A 9,708-nucleotide genomic window follows, 5' to 3' on the forward strand; every position below is an offset into this window, starting at 1 on the left:
TAAATCAATCAATAAACAAAAGAGGAGTGGAATTAAAAGCAGCAGTGTTGCTCAATAAACAGCAAGAAAATTGAAGGGGTCTCCGGGTATTTATTTTTAAATATCCGTATTTTCTGTTTAGCCCAGCTGGAAGCAGCTATTGCCTGATGTTGCATCAGTTGCTCTTAAAGGTCAAAGTGATAATTGGTTAATTGGTCAACGACCTGTCAAGAGTGATTGATAGTCAATTATGTTGTAAATTGAAAGAGGCAGATAAGCTCTGTATAAATGTCTCCTATGTGAGCATATCTGTACCTCTCCTGTGTGATGAAGTGACGGTCTGTGAGTATGTTTGTATATAACTGTAAATAAGATCTCTAAATCTATGCCTCAGTAAACTGCTGCTGAAGAAATACTTGTTCCTGTGGTTTGTGTGTTCCTGGCTGTATCTCGTTTCTCTGAAATCTACCTGATTCCGTTGTATACTTTGCTAATCTCTCTGTGTCTGAAGAGGAATTTTATCAAACAGCACCAACACAGAGATGGTACTGGCAAGTGAAGTCATAGAAGCTACTGGCAGAGATGGTACTGGCAAGTGAAGTCGTAGAAGGTACTGGCAAGGCAAGTACTTGTTAAGTATATGAAAAGAAATACTTGCTTAGTCATTAAAATTGTGTGTGTATGGCTATCTCAGGGTTAAACAGAGAAAGACTATCTGTGGGCAATTACCTTGAGATAGAGGCTGTTCTGGGAACCTTGCCAAGATTCTAAGTTAGCCTCATCACAGCTGTATGTAATGTAGATAAGAATTGTGTGAGATGTGTATATAGTTTCTCACTTGTGTAAAATGGAACTGATCACTGCTTACCGATCACTGCTTACCGATCACTGCTCTCTGTGTATGCCTCAGTGTGCTGATCTGAACTGATCTGAATTGGACTGCACAGAAGCCTGAAAGAAATAAACCAGCTCTGCTGTGTAAGACCTGCGTGATGTGTGTTTGTTTCTGAGCACAAACAGAGTTCCAGAAGGAGAAAAGTTCTGGCAATAACCCAACAAAGGTTATGGGCCCAGTCTAGCCTAGACCAGCCTACGCCAACCTAACCCAGGCAGAAGAACCAGAACTTGGTGGGAACGGTGCAGTATCAGAACCAGGAGTCTGCTAAAACAGAAAACTGTTGATGAAGGAAGACATCAAGCTAAAGCCAGTGCTGCAAAGTGAGGAAAAATCTCAGTCGGCTGACTCTGAGGAGGACTCTGAGCAGGAGGACGGTGAGATACAAATTCCTAAAGCAGAGGGAATGGCAGGAGCTAATATGTCTGGTTTGCATCAATTGTTGGAAAAGCTGAATGACTCTAACTATGCATTATGATCTTACAAAATGCAAATGTATCTGATTCAGGCTGAACTGTGGTATGTAGTCACAGAGGATCCACCAGATAGAGCAAATCCACAGAATGCTAAATGGTTTAAGGACGATGCAAAAGCAATGGCAGTTATTGCATTAGCTGTGGAAGACTCTCAAATTTCCTTCATTCAGTTTTTGAATACATCAAAAGAGTGCTGGAATGCGCTACAAGCTGTATATCAAAGAGAAACAGCGGGCAGTAAAATAATTCTAACCCGGAAACTGTATGGAATGAAGCTGAAACCAGGGGAGTCTATGTCAAACCATTTGAAAAGCATGAGAGAAATCTTCAATCAACTCAGGGCACGAGGGATGGAGTTTACAACTATACACCAAGTCTATGTGATTTTGTCAAGTCTTGATTCATCGTACGACGCGGTTGTCACCATGATGGAAAGTCAAGAGGAGAAAAATTTAACCCTCGAGTATGTAGCTGGAAAACTACTGGAAACCTATGAAAGAAGACAAGCTTCAAAACAACAGAGCTTTAAACATCCTGTGGCTGAATTTCAACAAAGCCATAAATCTTCTGACGTGGTGGCTGCATTAAAGGCAAGGAAATGCTTTAACTGTGGTTCCACAGGACACTTAAGGCGGGATTGCAACAACAACAAGAAGAAAAAGCAGTCGACAGCAAAGTGGAGAGAAGAAAACAAAATGAATGAAGCTGAATCAACAAAGAAGTGTCTTCTAGCAAGAGTCAAAGAGACAATGAATCCTTGGTTTTTGGATTCTGGGGCTTCAATAAGTATGGCAAAAGACAAACTTTCATTTGTTACCTTGGAAACTTCTACTTCAAAGCAAAAGTGTGTTACCCTTGCAAATGGAACAAAAATCCAGATTTGTGGTGTGGGTAATGTATATTTTGATTGTCTGGGAGTTGAACTACAAAGTGTTTTATATGTACCAGAATTAGAAACAAACCTTCTAAGTGTGTTTCAGTTAACAGAAATGGGGTATGAGGTTTGTTTTACTGAAGAAAATTGTACTATAAAACAGGGAAACAAGGTGTGTGTGCAGGGAATAATGAAAGAATCTTTGTATGTGATTAATACTTGTACAAAAAATGAAGTTGTAGCCAGCAAAGTCACAACAAAAACAATAGCCAATTGCAAACCACTCCAAGAGTGTATCCATTTAACTCATAAAAGGTTTGGTCACGCTAACTATAAAACAATTTCTAAGATTCCAGAATTGTGTGAAGGGGTGAAAATCAAACCATGTTCTAACTATGTAGAATGTAATGTATGCAGTGAAACCAAGTGTCATAAGTCAAACATTCCAAAACATAGTGAGAGAACAACAAAAAGAATTTTTGAATTAATACATGAAGATCTTGCAGGTCCTTTTGAGACAAGTCAAGGAGGAAACAGATTTTTCTTGTCTATTGTTGATGATTACAGTAGATTTGGATTTGTGTATGTGTTAAAACAGAAGAGTGAAACTTTTGGAAAGTTTAAAGCCTTTGTTAAGTGGAGTAAAAATAGATTTAAAGAACCTATAGCTAATCTAAGAACGGACCAGGGAGGTGAATTTCTTAGCAACCAATTAAAAAAATTCCTCAGTGATGAGGGTATACAACATGACCTTACTGCTCCATATTCACCATTTCAAAATGGAGTTGCAGAAAGGAAAAACAGAACCTTGCAGAACATGTTAAGAGCTCTATTGAAAGAGTCAGGATTGTCTAATCTGTTCTGGGCAGAAGCTTTGTCCACCTCAAATTATTTGTTAAACAGGCTTTACCACTCTGTACATGAAAAAACTCCATATGAAATGTTTTACAAAAGAAAACCTAGAGTGTCACATATACGGGTTTTTGGAAGTAAATGTTTTGCTCATGTTCAGAAAGAAAACAGACCAGGAAAGCTAGCTCAAAGAGGTTTGGAATGTAAACTGTTGGGATATGATACACAAACAAAAGGCTATCATTTGTGGTCTCCATATCACAAAAGTGTAATTGTGAGCAGAGATGTAGTTTTTCATGAACAAATGCAGGAAACAAAACAGTATGTAAGTTTGCCTGTAGAACAGAAAGCTGTAGAAACAGAAGAAATTCCTGAACAATCTCAGCAAGAGAGGGAGGGGGAAGAAACTGTAAAGGAGGAAACTGTGCCTGTAACTATGCCAAAGCGACCAGAAAGGGAACGCAAAGCTCCAATTCGTTATTCAGATGAATACCAAAGCAAACAGGTTTCTCATAGAGCTTTACTAATAGCCTATGAACCTACTTCATTTGAGGAAATTCAGGAAATGGAACCTACAGAGGCTCAGGGCTGGCATGAAGCAATGTCAGAGGAAATCAGAGCAATGGAAAAAAATGAAACGTGGGAGCTAGTACCTTTACCTGAAGGTCGTAAAGCCATTACCTGTAAATGGGTATTCAAAGTAAAACAAAATGAGACAGGACAGGTGGAACGTTACAAGAAAACAAAATTGTGTAGCAATCTCTAGTGCAGAAGCAGAATATATCAGTTTATCTTTGGCTTGTAATGAGATTGAGTGGTATAAACAATTATTTGCTGACCTAAGGCTGGAAATTGAGACACCAGTAACCATATTTGAGGATAATCAGGCATGTATTAGTATGGTTACATCTGAAAAGTGTAAACCAAGAACTAAACATGTGGATGTTCGTTATTCTCATGTGAAAGATATAATTCAGAAGGGCTGGATTAAGCTTGAATATTGTCCAACTGAAATGATGTTGGCTGATTTATTCACAAAACCAGTATCAATGGTAAAACACAAAGAGATGCTTTTAAAGCTGGGTCTCAGATTGTAACACAATTTAAACAACATGCGCAAGAGGAGGACTGTTAAGTATATGAAAAGAAATACTTTCTTAGTCATAAAAATTGTGTGTGTATGGCTATCTCAGGGTTAAACAGAGAAAGACTATCTGTGGGCAATTACCTTGAGATAGAGGCTGTTCTGGGAACCTTGCCAAGATTCTAAGTTAGCCTCATCACAGCTGTATGTAATGTAGATAAGAATTGTGTAAGATGTGTATATAGTTTCTCACTTGTGTAAAATGGAACCGATCACTGCTTACCGATCACTGCTCTCTGTGTATGCCTCAGTGTGCTGATCTGAACTGATCTGAATTGGACTGCACAGAAGCCTGAAAGAAATAAACCATCTCTGCTGTGTAAGACCTGCGTGATGTGTGTTTGTTTCTGAGCACAAACAGAGTTCCAGAAGGAGAAAAGTTCTGGCAATAACCCAACAGTACTGGCAAGTGAAGCCGTTGAAGCTACTGGCAGCTGAAATACTGGCTAGAGAAGCTGGTGAAGCTACTGGCAAGGCAAGTACTGGCAGGCGAAGCCATGAAAGCTATTGGCAGCTGAAATACTGGCAAGTGAAGTCGTTGAAGCTACTGGCAAGTGAAGCCGTTGAAGCTACTGGCAGGAGAGGTACTGGCAAATGAAGCCGTTGGAGCTACTGGCAGCTGAAATACTGGCGGGCGAAGCCATGGAATCTACTGGCAGGGAAGGTACTGACAAGTGAAGCCGTTGAAGCTACGGGCAAGGCAAGTGAAGCCGTTGAAGCTACTGGCAGCTGTAATACTGGCAAGAGAAGCTGGTGAAGCTACTGGCAGGGAAGGTACTGGCAATTGAAGCCGTTGAAGCTACTGGCAGAGATGGTACTGGCAAGTGAAGTCGTAGAAGCTACTGGCAAGGCAAGTACTGACGGGCGAAGCCATGAAAGCTATTGGCAGCTGAAATACTTTCAGGCGAAGCTATTGAAACTAATGGCAGAGAAGGTACTAACAAGTGAAGACGTAGAAGCTACTGGCAAGGCAAGTACTGGCAGGCGAAACCATGAAAGCTATTGGCAGCTGAAATACTGGCAAGTGAAGCCGTTGAAGCTACTAACAGACTGACAAGTGAAGCCGTTGAAGCTACTGGCAGCTGTAATACTGGCAAGAGAAGCTGGTGAAGCTACTGGCAGGGAAGGTACTGGCAATTGAAGCCGTTGAAGCTACTGGCAGCTGAAATACTGGCAAGTGAAGCCGTGGAAGCTACTGGCAAGGCAAGTACTGGCAGGCGAAGCCATGAAAGCTATTGGTAGCTGAAATGCTGGCAAGTGAAGCCGTTGAAGCTACTAACAGCTGAAATAGTGACAAGTGAAGCCGTTGAAGCTACGGGCAAGGCAAGTACTGGCAATTGAAGCCGGTGAAGCTACTGGCAGCTGAAATACTGGCAGGCGAAGCCATGGAAACTACTGGCAGCTGAAATACTGGCAAGTGAAGTCGTGGAAGCTACTGGCAAGGCAAGTACTGGCAGGCGAAGCCATGAAAGCTATTGGCAGCTGAAATACTGACAAGTGAAGCCGTAGAAGCTGCTGGTACGGCATGTACTGGCAAATGAAGCCGTTGAAGCTACTGGCAGGGGAGGTACTGGCTAGTGAAGCCGTTGAAGCTACTGGCAGGGAAGGTACTTACAAGTGAAGCTGTTGAAACTACGGGCAAGGCAAGTATTGGCAAGTGAAGCCGTTGAAGCTACTGGCAGCTGTAATACTGGCAAGAGAAGCTGGTGAAGCTACTGGCAGGGAAGGTACTGGCAACTGAAGCCGTTGAAGCTACTGGCAGAGATGGTACTGGCAAGTGAAGTCGTAGAAGCTACTGGCAAGGCAAGTACTGGCAGGCGAAGCCGGTGAAGCTACTGGCAGCTGAAGTACTGGCAGGCGAAGCCATTGAAGCTACTGGTAGGGAAGGTACTGGCAAGTGAAGCCATTGAAGCTGCTGGCAAGGCAAGTACAGGCATGTGAAGCCATTGAAGCTACTGGCAGGGAAGGTACTGGCAAGTGAAGCCATTGAAGCTACTGGCAGGGAAGGTACTGGAAAGTGAAACCGTTGACACTACTGGCAGGGATGGTACTGGCAAGTGAAGCCGTTGAAGCTACTGGCAGCTGAAATACTGGCAGGCGAAGCCATTGAAGCTACTGGTAGGGAAGGTACTGGCTAGTGAAGCCATTAAAGCTGCTGGCAAGGCAAGTACTGGCAGGGAAGCTACTGGCAGGGAAGGTACTGGCAAGTGAAGCCGGTGAAGCTACTGGCAGCTGAAATACTGGCAGGCGAAGCCGTAGAAGCTGCTGGTAAGGCAAGTATTGGCAAGTGAAGCCGTTGAAGCTACTGGCAAGGCAAGTACTGGCAAGTGAAGCCGTTAAAGCTGCTGGCAAGGCAAGCTACTGGCAGGGAAGCTACTAGCAGGGAAGGTACTGGCAAGTGAAGCCGTTGAAGCTACTGGCAGCTGAAATACTGTCAGGCGAAGCCATTGAAGCTACTGGCAGGGGAGGTACTGGCAAGTGATGCCGTTGAAGCTACTGGCAGCTGAAAATACTGGCAGGCGAAGCCATTGAAGCTACTTGCCGGGAAGGTACTGGCAAGTGAAGGCATTGTAGCTTCTGGCAAGTCAAGTTCTGGCAAGTGAGGCCAGGGAATCTACTGGCAGCTGAAATACTGGCAGGCGAAACCATTGAAGCTACTGGCAGGGAAGGTACTGGCAAATGAAGCCGTTGAAGCTACTGGCAGGGAAGATAATGGCAAGTGAAGTTGTAGAAGCTACTAACAAGGCAAGTACTGGCAAGTGAAGCCGTTGAAGCTACTGGCAGTGAAGGTACTGGCTGTCGGGTAATCACTGTACCGTGCTGTAAGTTACAGACAGTACTAGTGAATAGCAGAGTTTGCAACGGCTCTTAGGACACAGCAAAGACCAATAAATATAAGGCAAAGTTTATTTGTGGTTATAAAAATAAATACTTTACTCACAGATATAATTTAGTTATGGCAAAACAATGTACATATCAATACTCACACATAGTCACAGAAATACAGCTTACATCAGGGATCACAGCAATGAGAGTGGTGATGAGAAGAATTATGAAGATGATTAACAATGGTTCAAAACCCTCTCCTTATATTCATATCTCTGTACAAATGATGCAACCACTAATTGGCAATCATAAAAAATACCAATATGCAATAGTCCAATTGTTCAATAAACATCCTCCTGCAAAGTTGACCTTTAAGTGATTGTCTTCTGTTGACTCCCCACTTCTTCCAGGATTTGCAGGATATTACAGAAATAAGGAAAAGATAAAAACAGAGTCTTTGGCAGGGAAGCTACTAGCAGGGAAGGTACTGGCAAGTGAAGCCGTTGAAGCTACTGGCAGCTGAAATACTGTCAGGCGAAGCCATTGAAGCTACTGGCAGGGGAGGTACTGGCAAGTGAAGCCGTTGAAGCTACTGGCAGCTGAAATACTGTCAGGCGAAGCCATTGAAGCTACTGGCAAGGCAAGTACTGGCAAGTGAAGCTGGTGAAGCTACTGGCAGCTGAAATACTGGCAAGCGAAGCCATTGAAGCTACTGGCAGGGAAAAGTTTTCAATTAGCCTCTACACTCATATAAGTAATACTGGTCGTATACCTAATGGATGGAAACTTAGCATAGTAATTCCCTTATTTAAAAAAGGTGATCGCAGAGACCCCAGTAACTATAGACCTATCAGTTTAATAGATATCCCTGCAAAAATCTATGCCAGATTCTTATACCAAAAATTAGAGGAGTGGGCAGAACAAAATGCTATTTTGGTAGAAGAGCAGGCAGGTTTTAGGCAGGGAAGGTCTGTTATTGATAATTGTTTCACACTATCTCATTTGATATCTAAATACACCTCAAAGGGTGGACAGCTCTTCACAGCATTCATCGATTTAACTGCAGCCTTTGATTCAATTAATAGAAGTCTTCTCTGGGATAAGTTGGCTAAAACAAACATTGATCAGAGACTCCTTTTTCTTATAAAGATCCTCTATACAGATACCCGTTTAAAGGTTAGAACCTGGGTAAACCAAGCTTTAACAAACGACATTCCCACAAGTAAAGGAGTTCGTCAGGGTTGTATTCTTGCGCCATTCCTCTTCAATTTCTATGTTAATGATGTAGTTTCCGCACTACATAGTCAAGAGCTTCATATGCCAAGGATACTGGATAAATCATTGAATATCCTCCTTTATGCGGATGATATGATTTTGTTTTCTACCACACAGGTTGGTTTGCGGAGGCTTCTGAGAAAATTTAGTTTATATTGCAGGGAAAATGATTTAACGATTAATGGTAAGAAATCAAAAGTGTTAGTCTTTGGAAAGAAAAAGAAGCGATATAAGTGGGTTTTGGATTCTAATGAAATTGACCAGGTGGATTCATTTATCTATCTTGGCTTAGAGTTTACTTCCTCAGGTTCTTGGGCACTGCAGTCAAAAAGAAACGAACTAAAGGCAACGGTGTGTGCAAAATCCTTGAACAAGCTCTTGAATTATAGACATCCTGGTTCTCTTTTGCCAGTAATTAATGTGTACAAGGCTAAAGTGTTGCCGATAATAATTTATGGGGCTGAAATCTGGGGCTTTTCTAAAAGTAAGGAAATAGAAAGGGTCCAAAACCGTTTCTTTCGTATGATTCTAGGGGTTGCATTTGCCTGTCCAGCATACGTGCTTAGATCGGAATTAGGTATCTTGGCTGTTTTAGACCAAATACATTGTAGGCTATTTAATTATTGGTTTAAGCTAGTTTCGATGAATGAGGTCAGGCTTCCAAAGATGTGTCTTCTTGAGCAGATGGCCAAACCTTTAAAAACTTCCTGGCTTTATAAATTTAGTAAGATGCTACCAAACTATGGCTTTAGTTTGCAGGCACTTAGCATTTCAAACACCAATATAAGAAATGCCGTTAAACTCAGGATTTCAGATATTAGAAGGCAGTCTGATATAGCGGCAGTGTCAAAATCAAGGGCCATGAAATGGCTAGCCAAAACAAAATTCCATTTCAAAGAAGAAAAATATTTGTTTTTTGTTATGAAACGGGCCCATCGAGTAGCCTTTACCCGGCTTCGATTCGAGCTGATGGACACAATGATGTTACAGGGTAGATTCCAAGGTATTCCATCGAAAGATAGACTATGTATATGTGGCAACCCTGAAATTGAAGATTTAACTCACTATTTACTTGAATGTTGTTTATATTCAAAATGTAGAGAACATTATCTATCTATGTTTTTAATACGCATGAGAGGCTGGTCAGCCAAGGATAAATTGGCCTTTCTCCTACGTGGTTCTAACTATTTTGTGACCCAGAGGGTTGCTCTCTTCGCTCTTAAAGCAGTCAGTATAAGGAAAAAAGAATTAGAAAAAATGGATTAATTAATAAGTTTTTATCAAATGTTGCAATATATGTGGGGTTTTATTAACTGTTAGTCATATATAATGTATTAATTATGAACTGTATATTGTTTTAGAATTTTAAATCATAAATTTTAAGTAT

The sequence above is a fragment of the Elgaria multicarinata genome, chromosome 1 (assembly GCF_023053635.1).
Source record: "Elgaria multicarinata webbii isolate HBS135686 ecotype San Diego chromosome 1, rElgMul1.1.pri, whole genome shotgun sequence".
NCBI lineage: Eukaryota > Metazoa > Chordata > Lepidosauria > Squamata > Anguidae > Elgaria > Elgaria multicarinata.